The sequence below is a fragment of the Balaenoptera acutorostrata genome, chromosome 20 (assembly GCF_949987535.1).
Source record: "Balaenoptera acutorostrata chromosome 20, mBalAcu1.1, whole genome shotgun sequence".
Classification (NCBI taxonomy): Eukaryota; Metazoa; Chordata; class Mammalia; order Artiodactyla; family Balaenopteridae; genus Balaenoptera; species Balaenoptera acutorostrata.
Window position 1 is genome coordinate 2,839,657 of NC_080083.1, and position 14,196 is coordinate 2,853,852.

Here is a 14,196-nt window from a genome sequence, read left to right on the forward strand (position 1 = left end):
AGAAGAGCTGGCCAGTCACTGCCCAGCGCCCCTCATGCCGTCGACAGGCCTTTATCACCCAGGGCACTTTAGAGCACTTTACTCCCCACACTGTGTGGATGCCTCGCCCCTGTTCGACCGCGAGCTCTGAGGGCCGAGCCTGTGTCTCATTCCCCTTGGGAGCAGCAGTCCTAACACAGGATCTGGAGAAGGCCTGTTCAATAAGAATGATCGAACAAAGCAACGAACAGTAATTATGCAGCAGGTGCAGAGGCTGTCACGTGGCTCTTCTTGTTTTAAAAATTGTGGTAAGAGCCGCACCTGCAGAGGTCCGAGGCCCGGTGTCTTCCCGGCACAGCGCTGGGGCAGCTGCGGCCCGACAGACGAGGCGGGGGGCAGGAAACGAGCCTATCTCAATAATTAGTGCGACACAGAAAACCTGATGCCACCTCTCTGGATTGTCCCAAGCCAATTACTTTCCCCGCTGTATTGCGGATCGATCTCTCCAGCCTCTGCACAAACCAAGATCTGCCTAACAATGGCTCGTCCAAGTTCAAATACGGCCGGGCTTCTGGAAGTTTTTTGCAAAAGCCAAGCACACAGTCATCATTTCAGGGGCTGGCGTCAGTGCTGAGAGTGGGGTTCCGACTTTCAGAGAAGCGGAAGGTTACTGGAGAAAATGGCAATCTCAGGACCTGGCCACGCCTCAGGCCTTTGCCCGAAACCCGTCCCAGGTGTGGGAGTTCTACCACTACCGGCGGGAGGTGGTGCAGAGCAAGGAGCCCAACGCCCGGCACCTGGCCATCACCGAGTGTGAGGCCCGGCTGGACCGGCAGGGCCAACGGGTTGTGGTCGTCACCCAGAATATCAATGAGCTGCACCACAAGGCTGGCACCAAGAACCTTCTGGAAATCCATGGTAGCTTATTTAAAACTCGATGTACCTCTTGTGGAGTTGTGGCTGAGAATTACAAGAGTCCAATTTGTCCAGTTTTATCAGGAAAAGGGGCTCCAGACCTGAAACTCAAGATGCCAGAATCCCAGTGGAGAAACTTTGCCGGTGTGAAGAGGCAGGATGTGTGGGCCTGCTGCGACCTCACGTGGGGTGGTTTGGAGAAAACCTGGACCCTGCCATCCTGGAGGAGGCTGACAGGGAGCTGGCCCTTTGTGACTTGTGTCTGGTGGTGGGAACTTCCTCTGTGGTTACGCTGCCGCCATGTTTGCCCCCCAGGTGTCTGCCCGGGGAGCACCAGTGGCCGAATTTAACATGGGAACCACCCCAGCCATGAACAGATTCACGTTTCATTTCCAGGGGCCATGTGGGACGACTTTCCTGAAGCCCTCACTCCTCGTGAAAATGAAACTGTTTCTTAATTGCCCTGAGGAAGGAAGAAATCACAGCACATCTAAATACCAGGCCACCAACAGGAGAAACAGTCTTGTGGATGGTGAGCTGAATACTGAAAGGTCTGAAAATATCGTCTGGAATCCAAACTGCTGATAAGTGATGGAGACTTAGAAGCAACACTAGTAAACATGTTTAGAAGGAGAAGTCACAGAATTTCTCAAGTCAATTCATGTTATTTGGTTTGAACCTAAACATAAGATACCTCTGATGTGTTTGGTTGGTTACTGGGCGGGAAACAACTTTGTAATTAGATTGTCTAAAAAAAGTAATTATCCTGATTGTATTTTTGCTATTTGGGCAAAGGTGGAAGTAGAGGGGTAAAACCCTGGTATCGGGCTTCCCTGGTGGCGCAGTGGTTGAGAATCTGCCTGCCAATGCAGGGGACACGGGTTCGAGCCCTGGTCTGGGAAGATCCCACATGCCGCGGAGCAACTAGGCCCGTGAGCCACAATTGCTGAGCCTGCGCGTCTGGAGCCTGTGCTCCGCAACAAGAGAGGCCGCGATAGCAAGAGGCCCGTGCACCGCGATGAAGAGTGGCCCCTGCTTGCCACAACTGGAGAAAGCCCTCGCACAGAAACGAAGACCCAACACAGCCATAAATAAAATAAATTAAAAAAAAAAAAAAAAACCCTGGTATCTGTGATTTCTGCGCAAGGGTTGGTGGAAAATAAAATCCCTTTCTACAGCAAAGAAAAAAAAGTGTGGTAAGATACACATAACATAAAATTTACCATCTTCACCATTTTTAAGTGTACAGCTCAGAAGTGTTAAGTACATTCACAGTGTTGTGCAACCAACTATCACGCATGTCCAGAACTTTTCCATCTTCCCAAACTGAAAGTCTACCCAGTAAGCACTAACTCCCCACTCCCCCTCCCCAGCCCCTGGCACCCACCCTTCTACTTTCTGTCTCTATGAATTTGACAGATCCACATTTTAGGGACCTCATATAAGTGGAATCATACACTATTTGTCCTTTCGTGTCTGGCTTATTTCACAGTATGTGTCCTCAAGATTCATCCATGTTGCAGCATGTGTCAAAATTTCCTTCCTTTTTAAGACTGGATAATATTGCATTTTGTGGACAGACCAGATTTTGTTTATTTACTTGTCTATCAATGGACACCTGGGTTGGCTCCACCTCTTGGCTACTGTGAATAATGCTGCTGTAAACGTGGAAGTACAAATACCTGTCCGAGTCCCTGCTTTCAGTTCTTTCGAGTATATACCCAGATTGCTGGATTATATGGTGATTCTGTGTTTATTAATTTTGGGAGGAACACACATGCTATTCCAGGCTAGCACTTTACACTCATTATTTCATTTAGTGCTCATGGTAGTTCTGGGAGGGAAGACAACTATTATTCCTTTCTCAACAGATGTGGAAATGAAGGCAGAGGGCGTTAACTTGCCAATGTCATAGTCAACCAGTGGCAGAGCTGGGACTGAGGCTCACAAATTCCAAAACCCATGCTTTTGAGCCCAAACCCATATTTGCTTTCTTCCAGAAGGGTGGGGGGCTCCCTCACTCTGATGGGCGAAGGACCTGCCTTGGGTTGAGGGAAAGGACCTTCCTAAATAAGAGGCATCCTGCTTGTAGGTGGTCACCGAGGTTAGATGTGTCCGGCTTTACCCCAGTCCTTCACAGGCTTGGATATTCTGTCATGAGGCTGTAACATGTCCTCTGGTGTTATACATCCTAGGATGAGACTGGCTAATGAGCTCATACTCAAGTGTGGTAATTACAAATTCACTGATTCAACTCTCAGAAACAACCTGGTTGTTGTGTATTCCTCTTAAGTGATGACTTAATATGGATAAGAGGTCATTTGAATCTGGAACAGATCTCTCAGATTTTGTAATCCAACCTCTCTTTTAGTGGTTCAGGCATGAAAGAGAGAGTTGGTTCATAATTTACTAAGTCATTCAGAAATAATCTACCTACAATGAACTTTCCCCATCTGTCTCATCAAAGCTGATTATTTGGTAAATTGTGGTCAGCTCATACCCATATACATCACTGCATCAATAGACACAAAAATTCCCTTGCTTAGTAGCCACTGGATGTAAAGACTTGGGGCAGAGAAGAAAGGCCAGGGATAAGACGGAGAGTTCATGCTTTGATGTACCTTCTCTGTTCCAAACATACAGCAGTGACAGATAAAATACTGAAATAGAAAACCTAGATATGTATACCTAGATAAACTCAAGGATAAGATGAGTATCTGAAGATAGAAAAGATCCAGCAGAAAAGAGATAAATACTCCCTTTGCAGAAATGCACAACAGAGCAGACGGCAGCCTGGGGCGTGCTGTGCTCTGACCAGAAGTCAGCAGAACTGACTGCGAGTTTGATCCTATGGGATAAAGAGAGCTAAAAATGTTCCACACAAGGCTCACCGCTGGAAGTGAGAGGCAGAGTAGGTCATGAAAGGAAGTTGGGAAAAAATAAACAACTATTGCTGATCGCCACCTGGGGAGATGGCATTTCCTAGACCGTGAGACTGGAGAGGTAGGGACACAGAGATGAGCCTCACAGCCAAGCCTCCAGTTGGTATACTTCCTGGTTCTGTGTGACTCTGAAACCACCGTGGGACAGGGGAGGCCTAAAATGTCATTGTAGGACTATGGTTTAGCCAGGGGTCAGGTGCAAGCAACCGTAAAACCACTAGGCAGGGCGGAGCAACTAAGCCCATGTGCCACAACTACTGAGCCTGCATTCTAGAGCCCATGAGCCACAACTACTGAGCCTGCGTGCTGCAACTACTGAAGCATGCATGCCTAGAGCCCGTGCTCCGCAACAAGAGAAGCCACCGCAGTGAGAAGCCCGCGCACCGCAATGAAGAGTAGCCCCCGCTCGCTGCAACTAGAGGAAGCTGGTGTGCAGCAACAAAGACCCAACGCAGCCAAATATAAATAAATGAATGAATGAATGTATTATTTTAAATAAATTAATTTAATTTATTTATAAATTAATAATTTATTAATAAATTATTAAATTTAATTTATTATTATTTTAATAATTTTTTATTTAAAAAACCCCACTAGGCAGGAAAGTATGAGCCCAGGATAAGAGAGAGAGAGAGAGGAAAAAAAAAAAGCTTTCCAAGAAAATAAAAAATTGGAATGTGAATCCACTCCAAATTCACACTTTGGAACAGACTAATAAAGACTTCAAAATAAGTACATGTGGCATGCTCAGAGAGATACAAAAAGGGATAACTTCCATTTTAAAAAAGAACAAGAAAAAATTTTAAAAAGCAATCAGAAATAAAGCAGCAACAGGTGATGTTAAAAAGAAACAAATTGAAATCTTCAAATCTTGGAAAGAGAGTCACTGGAATTTTTAAAAATTACTCTACATATGGGATAAGCCTGATACTGGACAGACTCAAAGAGAAAATCAGTGAATGGAAAGAGAGACAAACTAAAAATGAAGCACAAGGAGATCAGTTGCATCTATTTTTGGGGAAAAATCAACAGCCCGCGCACGTGATCTGCTTGTCACCGTCCCCGTGGACGACTCCCTGCTCAGATCACTTTCTCCTCTGCTAGGCAATCGGTATTGGGGTCAGCATTCCTGCTCAATTCCTAGGAAAGCCTCTCAGGGCTCAGGACCACCACCCTCTCCCAGAACAGCCCCCTTGGATTCAGGCCACAGTTTCCTCAGGAAGTACACGTACATAATGAGGAGTCCACTCGGGCCATCTCTACTGACCTCTGTCTGGGTCTGAGCTTAACCCACTTCTAGCTGTTTTCACATCCACATGTTATGCGGCTGCATTAGTCCTTCCCTAATCTTGCAGCTTCAGCAGTGCAACTAGCGCCGCCCAGGATATTTCCAAAATTCATCTTGGTGAGAGAAAAACCTCCAAATACAGGTGTGAAAACTCTGGTAACTTCAATAGGTCAGTGGTAAAACAGAGTCCTGGTTCCTCCCAAGGGATATACATAACAATCTGATGCCTACCTTAGAGTATTCTGCAGGAACTAAGATCACCCCCCACCCCCAGGTTGATGCTGACCACCAGCTCGTAGACCCCAGACTGGCTGGAGTCAGAAGGTTGATGATTAAGATTCCTGAAACACCACCCTGTTATCTCACCTCCAACAAACTAGAAGAAAGTCACCCAGCAGCCTTCCCCCAAATGTTGCCTTTAAAAACCCTTCCCTGAGAGCCGCCTGGGAGTTTGGGTCTTTTGAGCACGAGCCACCCAGACTCCTTGCTTGGTGCCCTGCAACTAAACACTGGACCTTCCTTCACCAAAACCCAGTGCCAGCAAATTGGCTGTGCTGTGCGGTGGGCGAGCGGACCCAAGTCCGTTCAGTAACAATACTCTCAAACCCTGGAAATGAGGTAAAATTAATTTCTAAATCAATAATAAAATGAACTATATTCCCTACTGTCTTTTACAATTTAGCAGCAGCATTAGAGCTGTGGGATTTTTACCCACTCAGTGTAAAAGACTTGAGCAAAGCTGCTCCTTTGAACACCACTGATTTTTATTTGCTTTTTACTTTTTAAAGTTGTCAGAGACATCTTCCCAGAATGCCCTGTGCTTAACTTGCTAAAAAGATTTCTACAGACTTAAAGGTACGCTTTTCTCTTAGATGAGGAGTGATTGGTGAAACGGCGATTCCACTCTAATTCTCCAGGATATAACCATTTTCACAATACAAAAAATTACATTTTAAACATTCTCTTCACTTTCTTACAAGCTTAAGATCTCCGATACGTGAAAGATGGCCAATATCTACCTTCATTGCACGTAAATATGTCCTAGACTCTCCATTTCTCTTATCTTCATGAGAAAAATACATAGAGCACAGGACAGCATGATTAGAAGGCTTAACCAGATTTCAATTATTTGCTTTATTTTCCTTTAAACCTCACGGCAGCCAGGAGACAGCTTCATGCTCACTGTGTTTTCGTTTCCTGCAAACCTGCTGGCCACCCACCTCCGGCCTCTTTACTGAAGACCTGTGCCCACAAACCCCCTCTCCACCCCAAGTCTTAGCTTCCTGCTCAGCGCGTGCGTCCACAGGATAACTGACCCCCACCCAGACACACTGCCGTTGGAATATCTCCTCGCCGCCCCCATGAGCCCTCACGCTGAGGCTGCACCCCACAGGCCCCGCCACCACCAGGAACCTGCTCCCTCTGGAATATTCCATTTCAGAGCCCCATTCTCTCCCCCCACGGGTATGTCAGCTCGCAAGAACCTGCGATGCTCAGACCCTTGGACCTCTGGGAGCGCTCCATCCACGACACCGCCTGGCAAGTTGGTCACGACACTTACTTCCTTGCAATGCCCCCAACTTCCTCACAAAAGCCTTATTTAACTATAAAACCCACATTTTAGATGAGCTCAGGTGGCCTCCTTCTCCAGGCCTACATTTAAATGACTGCTTGTTTCAAAGAAAGATTACACAGTTGTGTGAAGTTTGCCTCACTTTAAACACACGATCGAAAGACTCAAACCAGCGCGCCTGGAAATGCCGCTATTTCCCTGTAGTTGGTTTCCTGCCCACTCTCAAGTCCTCTGCTTCCAAGATTCACCTTTTCACATAATAATGGCTCTTGCACGGCTTCTGGTCTGATGTACAAGGTTGCAACAGACCAGCGCGCCCACGACAGCACACAGAAAGGTGGAATAAACTTTAAGAATGACATTTTTAAGGACACACAGGTGAGGCAGGGATGCAAAGAAGTCCAGAGGAATTAGATTCTAGAGAGCCAGAAGCCCTTCCCAGCTGGGCAGTGACTGGCCCTCCTCCCCGGGGACATCCTCAAAGGATCGGGCTTGCTGGGGTGGGTGGAGGGTCTCTGCTCGCTTGAGATGTCCGTGGAGGATTGTTTTTTTAAAAAGTATTTGTAAAGTATCCGGTTGGCATGTTGGGCTGAAATCTGTAGGAACTACAAATGCAGAGCTAATTCTCCCTTTGCTGAGTGTGGGCCGCGGTGCTGGTGGCGCGGGGGCTGGAGCCTGGCATGACACGGGTGGATAAGGAAGATGAGAGGGAACCGGGGTCACACTGCGGGGAACACCTGTCACCTGTGGACACCTGCCTTCAGTCCTGCTGCCAACAGCGTGCTGCCGGGAAGCTGTTGCCCGGCAGTAAAGACTGACCTCACACTTCCGACCGGACTCGCCTTTGAGTCACAGGCTGCCTCTCCTGCAGCCCCTAGAAGGAGGTTCTCTGGACGGTTCTTTTCAACACTTTGAGTCAGCGGGGAGCAGCCATGGTCTAAGACCCCAGGTCACCCCTTCCCTCTTAACTGCAGCCAATATCCTGCTTAGAAGTTCGTCACCATCCTTAAGGGAAAAACGCCTCTTCCTGACCCCACTCTTCTTTGGTGAAAAGGCGAGGGAAGAAGCTTTCGCATACTCAGGTGTGGGGAAGTTATTCCCGTTATACATGAGTTAACTCGAATTTCATGTTAACTAGAACAGCCTGCGTGTGGCCTATGACAGGCATCGTACGGCTGCTTTAACCATTAAAGAAAAGGGCACACTGACCAGAAGTAAGGAACGTCCGTGTTAACAATAAAGATGCGATGCCGCCCTCCCTGGGACCCCGTCGATGAAAACACTGCCCTCCCAGGCGCCAAGGCCATACTGTCCCGCTGCGTCCGTGCCGGTCTTTTTGGAAACCTTGAAGGAGTGTATCCCTGACTCGTTTGACCTTTGTTCTGACAAGATTTAAAACCGCGCTGAAAGCCCTGCCTCTCCAGAGCAGATCCGCAGAGCTACTGAGAGGCCGTCTCCTGGGCCACAGTCCTCAGGTTGGCTCAGATAAACCTCTTTCCCATTCCTATCACAGATTGTTCACTGTCGACAAGGGGATGCTTCTACCACCCTCCAGGCTTCGTGCCACCCGCAAAGCCCACGAACAATTCCGGGAGATAAACATAGAATCTGGGTAATAAAACTAAGTCTAACCTTTCTTCTCCTCTGTGTTGAGTCCAGTCTCTCTCGCTCACAGGGGGCCGCGGGCACAAGGCTCGCACCCGACCCTTCAGCCTGGAGTTCCCGGTGGGAAACGGCTGCACCTGCACCTCAGCTCCGGGCCGTGCGCAGAAGCGCTGCGCACGACACTCAGTCCAAGATGGCGGCGGCGGGCCGTGCGCAGAGACGCTGCGCCCGGCACTGAGCTCTCGGGCCGCCCCCCCAGAACCCCGCCCCCTCCCCGCCCCCGAGACCCTATAAAGCAGCCCCACCATGGCCTGTCCGACTTGTGCGGAGCGCTTGTCCTCGCCACCTTCTGATCGGAGAGTAAAGCGTTCCTTTGCTTCTCACCCCAGCCTGGTCTCCTATTGGCTCGAGTGACACCGGGCAGGAGGACCCTTGTTGGGACCCGACTCGGGAGGGTCGGTGACAACTGGACAATCCTGCAGCCTTAAGTTCTCTTGTCTTGGGCCTCACTAGTCCCCCCACAATTTTAAGAGGAGTCAAATTGGCTGCCAGCCTGCAATCAGTGGGAAGAGAGAGCCTACTTCAAATGTTTTATTTCTTAACAACAAAATAAGAAATCAGACAAATGAGGCAGGTTAAGAATGGACAAGACAGAGTGAACATTGGTGTTGGTTATGTACTTCAGTACTTTACTTTTTAATAGGATTGAGATTTCTAATTAAAATAATGCAAAGGGAATATAACTTTAAAAGATGCTGTGGGGGGGGGCGGGGGGCTTCCCTGGTGGCGCAGTGGTTAAGCATCCACCTGCCAATGCAGGGGCACGGGTTCGAGCCCTGGTCCAGGAAGATCCCACATGCCGCGGAACAACTAAGCCCGTGCGCCACAACTACTGAGCCTGCGCTCCAGAGCCCACGTGCCACAACTACTGAAGCCTGAGCGCCTAGAGCCCCTGCTCTGCAACAAGAGAAGCCACCGCAATGAGAAGCCTACCCGCTCGCCGAGAAAGCCTGCGGGCAGCAACGAAGACCCAACGCAGCCAAAAATAAATAAATTAATTAATTAAAAAAAAAACCTGCTTAAAAAAAAAAGTACACTGAAATGTTTACAGGTAAAATAATATGATGCTGAGATCTGGTTCCAGATAAGGGGCGGTGAGTGTTGGAAGCGAGACCGGCTGACTGTCCAAGCAGGTGGACAGGTACGTGAGGGTCACCTCTGGAGACCAGAGCGGCTGCTGCACTTTTGGAGGGAGGCGATGGGAGCGGCTAGAAGGGGCTGTTTGAATATCCACACCAACAATCTCCTCCGCCCCTGAGGGCAGAGCTCAGGCGGCAGCTCGGAGGAGGTGTCGGGGGGCGCGGCCAGGCCGCCCCGGGGACGCCCCCGCTCCCTCCAGCCCTGCCTGCCTGGCCGCAGCGCGCCTGCAGGTGCTCTCGCGCCGCGCGGGGGAATAGGCGGCGACGGGCGGAGCCACGACGACAGGCGGTGCGCCTGCGCAGGGAGGTGCCGCCCGCATTTCCCAGGAACGCCCGCGCGCCTGGCCCCGCCCAGCATCCGAGAATCGTCTGCAGGCCGGAAGCTGGGCGTTCCCGGGGGCTGTCGGGGCGGCGGCGCTGTGCGTCCCGAGGGATCCGAGGCCGTGGCCCCGGGGGGGGCGGCTCTGGTTCGAACCCCTCCCTGTAGAGGGTGAGCGCGGTCTCTGGCCGTCTCAGCCTGACGGCGGGCCGTCCGGAGCGGGCGAGGGTCCCCCGTCTCTGGGTGGACTTACCCCGCTCGGGGCGTGCGGAAGGTGGGCATTGGGCGGAGGGGCTTACTGAGAGTTTCCCAGTCAGAGTGGGAGGAGGGCGCAGTGCCGCAGAGCCACCTCCCCGCTTGTGTACTGAGTGAACGGCTGAATAACTAGAGGAGAGGGTGCCGAGTTCACCCACGTCTCCTTCCGCAAGACTGGAAAGCGAGTCCGTGACCCCGGCCGCTCCGGGGAGGGAGGACCTCTGACGACCCGCGGGCCTCCGCTCGGAGGGGGACGGGGCAAGTGGACGCCGGGCAGGGAGTGGTCGGCAGGGGCGGCGTGGCTCGGGCGGAGGTCTCGGCAGGCCTGGCCTCTCGCTTCGTGGGCAGCCGGCCGCCCCTCCCGTGTTAGCCCGGACTGCCGGCTGTGCGCGTCTGTACCCCTTCGCTTCCGTGCTCCGGGGCTCTCCCGGTTGACTTTTCTGTCCTAGCGCTCTCGCCCTCCTCTGCACACCCCGAGTGTTGCTCCTTTTGCTAATTCGCCTGGTGTTCGCTTAGCCAGTAGACCTCAGCCCGCACCCTGTTGTGCAGACGCAGAGTCGGCTGATTTGTTCTGTGAAGAGTCAGATGGTAAATAGTTCAGGTCTTTTGATGGTCCACGACTTTGTCAGGAAAGCAGCCATAGACAATATTTAGAGGAATAAGTGTGTCTGTGTTTCAATAAAACTATTTATTGACGCTGAAATTTGAATTTCATGTGTCGAGATATTCTAATTTTTTTCAACCATTTAAGTTTCATGTGATGTATTACACTCTAGTGTAAAGCATGATGCTCAAAAATGAGATCAAGTATTCCAGGTGTAGTTTTAAATCAGTGTACAGTGTAGTGAGATCATTACTTTTCAACTTCTGGGTGTAGGTCTGATTTAGTGTGACCTAAGATTTTTCTTCAGGAAAAGACCTCTACTCCGTAGGCTTGGAACAGGCAACTTCATTTTGCTTCCTCTCTTCTTACCTGTAGGCAAGAACGACCCCCCTTCTCAGTGGGAGGTTTCCAGTCTTATACACTACAAAGGGCATTCTTGGGAGAGGCAGTAAGGCCACGGCCCTGAGTATCCCTACATGTTTGTGCTGGTATCTTCACCTGGGCCACTTCTCAGGCTTGTGTTTACAGCGAGCAGCGTGTCCCAGGACAGAGCATGCTTGCTTGCCGTTCACTATAAAAGGAGTGATTTCCCCAGATGTTGCTTTCCTGTGATGCAGTCCCTCCAGCTAGGCCCACCGGTCACCCTCCTGTGATTGGGGTGGGAATGAGGGAAAGCAAGGGTAACTGGCTCGGATGTGAAGTCTGGCTACTGCTCTTGCCATGAGTAATAAAGTTCTTTATCTTTGACCCAGGAGTCGCATGTCTTGTGCCAGCACCCATGAAAATAACAGGCTAGTTTATTATCTTGGAAGTCAAATAAAATCCCAGACCCTTTGCAGTTCTGGATGGACATGTAAAATGATTTTTTTTTCTGAGGAAACAATCTTGTTTATTGTGCAGAGGTTCCTGCAGAGATGCATTCATCAAACATTTATTGAGGGCCATGTGCCCGGCACTGTGCTTGGTGTAGGAGATACAGAAATGAATACGCCAGTCTCTCCTCTTGGGAGCAAAGACAGCCGTCCTTGACTCCTCTCTGCCTCACACCCCAGTCCAACTCATCAGCAAGTCCTGTACTCTACCTGCAAAACACACGCAGCGCTGGGTCACTTCTCAGCACCTCTACTGCGGCCACGAGTTCTCCTCTGAATCACTTGTAAACACACCTTCCTCACTGGCTTCGCTGCTTCTGCCCTTGCTCCGCTTTGGAACATTAGGATCACCTGGGCAGTGAAATGCTGAGATCCAGGCCCCATCCCAAATGAAGTCAATCAGCTGCTCAGGTCATTCTAACGTTCAGCTAAGAGTGAGAGCCAGTGCTGCTGACGGTGAGCTGCTGAGGGGTTTTCAGCAAATGGTGACAGAGTCACATGCACTCCTCAACCTGCACAGCTGCATGTGGTGGTCCTGGTTAGATGTCTTCACTTTGGCAAATGTGGCAGATACAGTGAGAGGTGCAAGATCTGAGGTAGGGTGAACACTTACCTGGCTGGCTACAAGATAAACAAGAGCTGATGAAAGGCCTGAAATGAGGTAGTGGCTGTAGGGACAGAGAAGAATGAACTGGAACATGGAGGGGTAAAGCACAAACCCGACGGTCCAGGTGGTCATTGACACATGGTTGCCGAACGGGGAAAAGATCTGGGTAGGAGACCAGAATTGAAAGGGGGAGGGGAGTGCATCGTTTTTTTGGGCTCTTCTCATATAAAGATTTGAATTTAAAAAACACGGGAAGGGAGACAAAAAACTTTCAATGCTCTAATCTCATCAAAATACATAATTAGGTACATACTTTCTGTGTTCTGAGTTTTCACTTAATATTTTACAGGAAGAACTCAACTAAGTGCTGGAGCCATGGGTTCCAACCCTTGTTCTGTCACTATGTGTACGTGACCTCAGGTCAGCATCCTGGGCTTCACTTTCCCTGTCCACACAGCGGACTCAATGCTGCTGACAGGCTTACACACACATGTATACATATCACCGCAGTGCACATGCTTGCCATATTCAATGGTTATAGTGTTGTGAGGTGGGATAATTATAGTGAAATAGAGTGCCATGAGTAGAGTAACGAAAATAGAGGGCTGGAAGTACATTTACAGGCACATGCAAGTGAATTCATACCCGAAGATAGAGCGTCGAGTGAAAACTAATGGCTTTAAGTTTCAAAGACCAAATAAAAGTTTAGCAAGAAAAACTAGTACTTTGCATGAAATAGACCCTCAGAATTCAAATTTAGATCAGAAACCTGCCTTAAGGAAATGTGATGGGAAAGGAGTGTGATTAGCTTATCAACACAGTAAATCAACAAGACACTTCATAGTTAAAACACAACACAGTTGGTGTCCTTCACTTCGTTGCTCTTAACTGCCCTCTACTTAACCCACTTGCCAGGTTGACTGACAAGCTCCTGTCCTCTGGAAACACGCTGCTGACGGCCTTGGCAAAAGACCTCTTGTGGTTAAGTTTGCTGCTTTCCTAGTAAGCCTAACACTTGTGTTCTCTCCAGTTTAGTTTGCTCAACCAGACTTGTTTGCTCCCAGAGTCCTTTGTCCGGGAGGTACTTATGTCTCCCATTACATAGATGTTATGTAACTGATGAAACAGGGCAGAGTTGCCTTTATGCAGACTCAATAGTTGGAAGGGCTCAGCCCACTTGCTAAGCGCGCCCAGTAGCAGTGAGCCTGCCCACTGCCCAGATCTGGTTTCTAAATTGCTGCCTATTAAAAAGAGCCAGGGATTTCCTGGAGAAATGGCTTATGTCATACCTGGTGTATTTAAAGTGCAAGGTGAACCTGAGATGGCTTTGTCAAAAGGCCATTAAGTGCCCAGGACTTCCCTGGTAGCACAGTGGTTAAGAATCCGCCTGCCAATGCAGGGGACACGGATTCAAACCCTGGTCCAGGAAGATCCCACGTGCCGTGGAGCAACTAAGCCGGTGCGCCACAACTACTGAGCCTGTGCTCTACAGCCCGCGAGCCACAACTACTGAGCCCACGTGCCACAACTACTGAGCCCGCGCGCCTAGAGCCTGAGCTCTGCAACGAGAAGCCACCGCAATAAGCCCGTGCATCCAAGGACTCAGAGGAAAAGAATATACAAATCAATTTTCACTGCAAAGTAAAGGAGCTGTTACAGTGGAGGATTACTGGACTGAATGTCAATGTTATGACATAGTATAAGTGTGTTTCATGTTTGGTAATTGCAATCATTGTTGCTTTTGTTGTGGTCATCCATGTACAATGCTTGGTGTCAGTCTATCTATCTCTTGTAAAAATAAAATACAGTGTGTGTGTGTGGAAAAAAAAAAAAAAAGATAACTAATGAGAACCTACTGTATAGCTCAGGGAACTCTACTCAGTGCTCTGTGGTAACCTAAATGGGAAGGAAATCCAAAAAAGGGGGGATATATGTGTACGTACAGCTGATCCACTTTGCTGTACGGTAGAAACTAACACAATATTGTAAAGCAACTATACTCCAATTAAAATTAATTAAAAAAAAAAAAAAATAATAA

General features: G+C 49.2%; 1 pseudogene; it reads left to right on the forward strand.

The window, feature by feature from the left end:
- Positions 1-421: 421 nt before the first annotated feature.
- LOC103020013 (NAD-dependent protein deacylase sirtuin-5, mitochondrial-like) lies at positions 422-1,352 on the forward strand (annotated as a pseudogene).
- Positions 1,353-14,196: the final 12,844 nt, after the last annotated feature.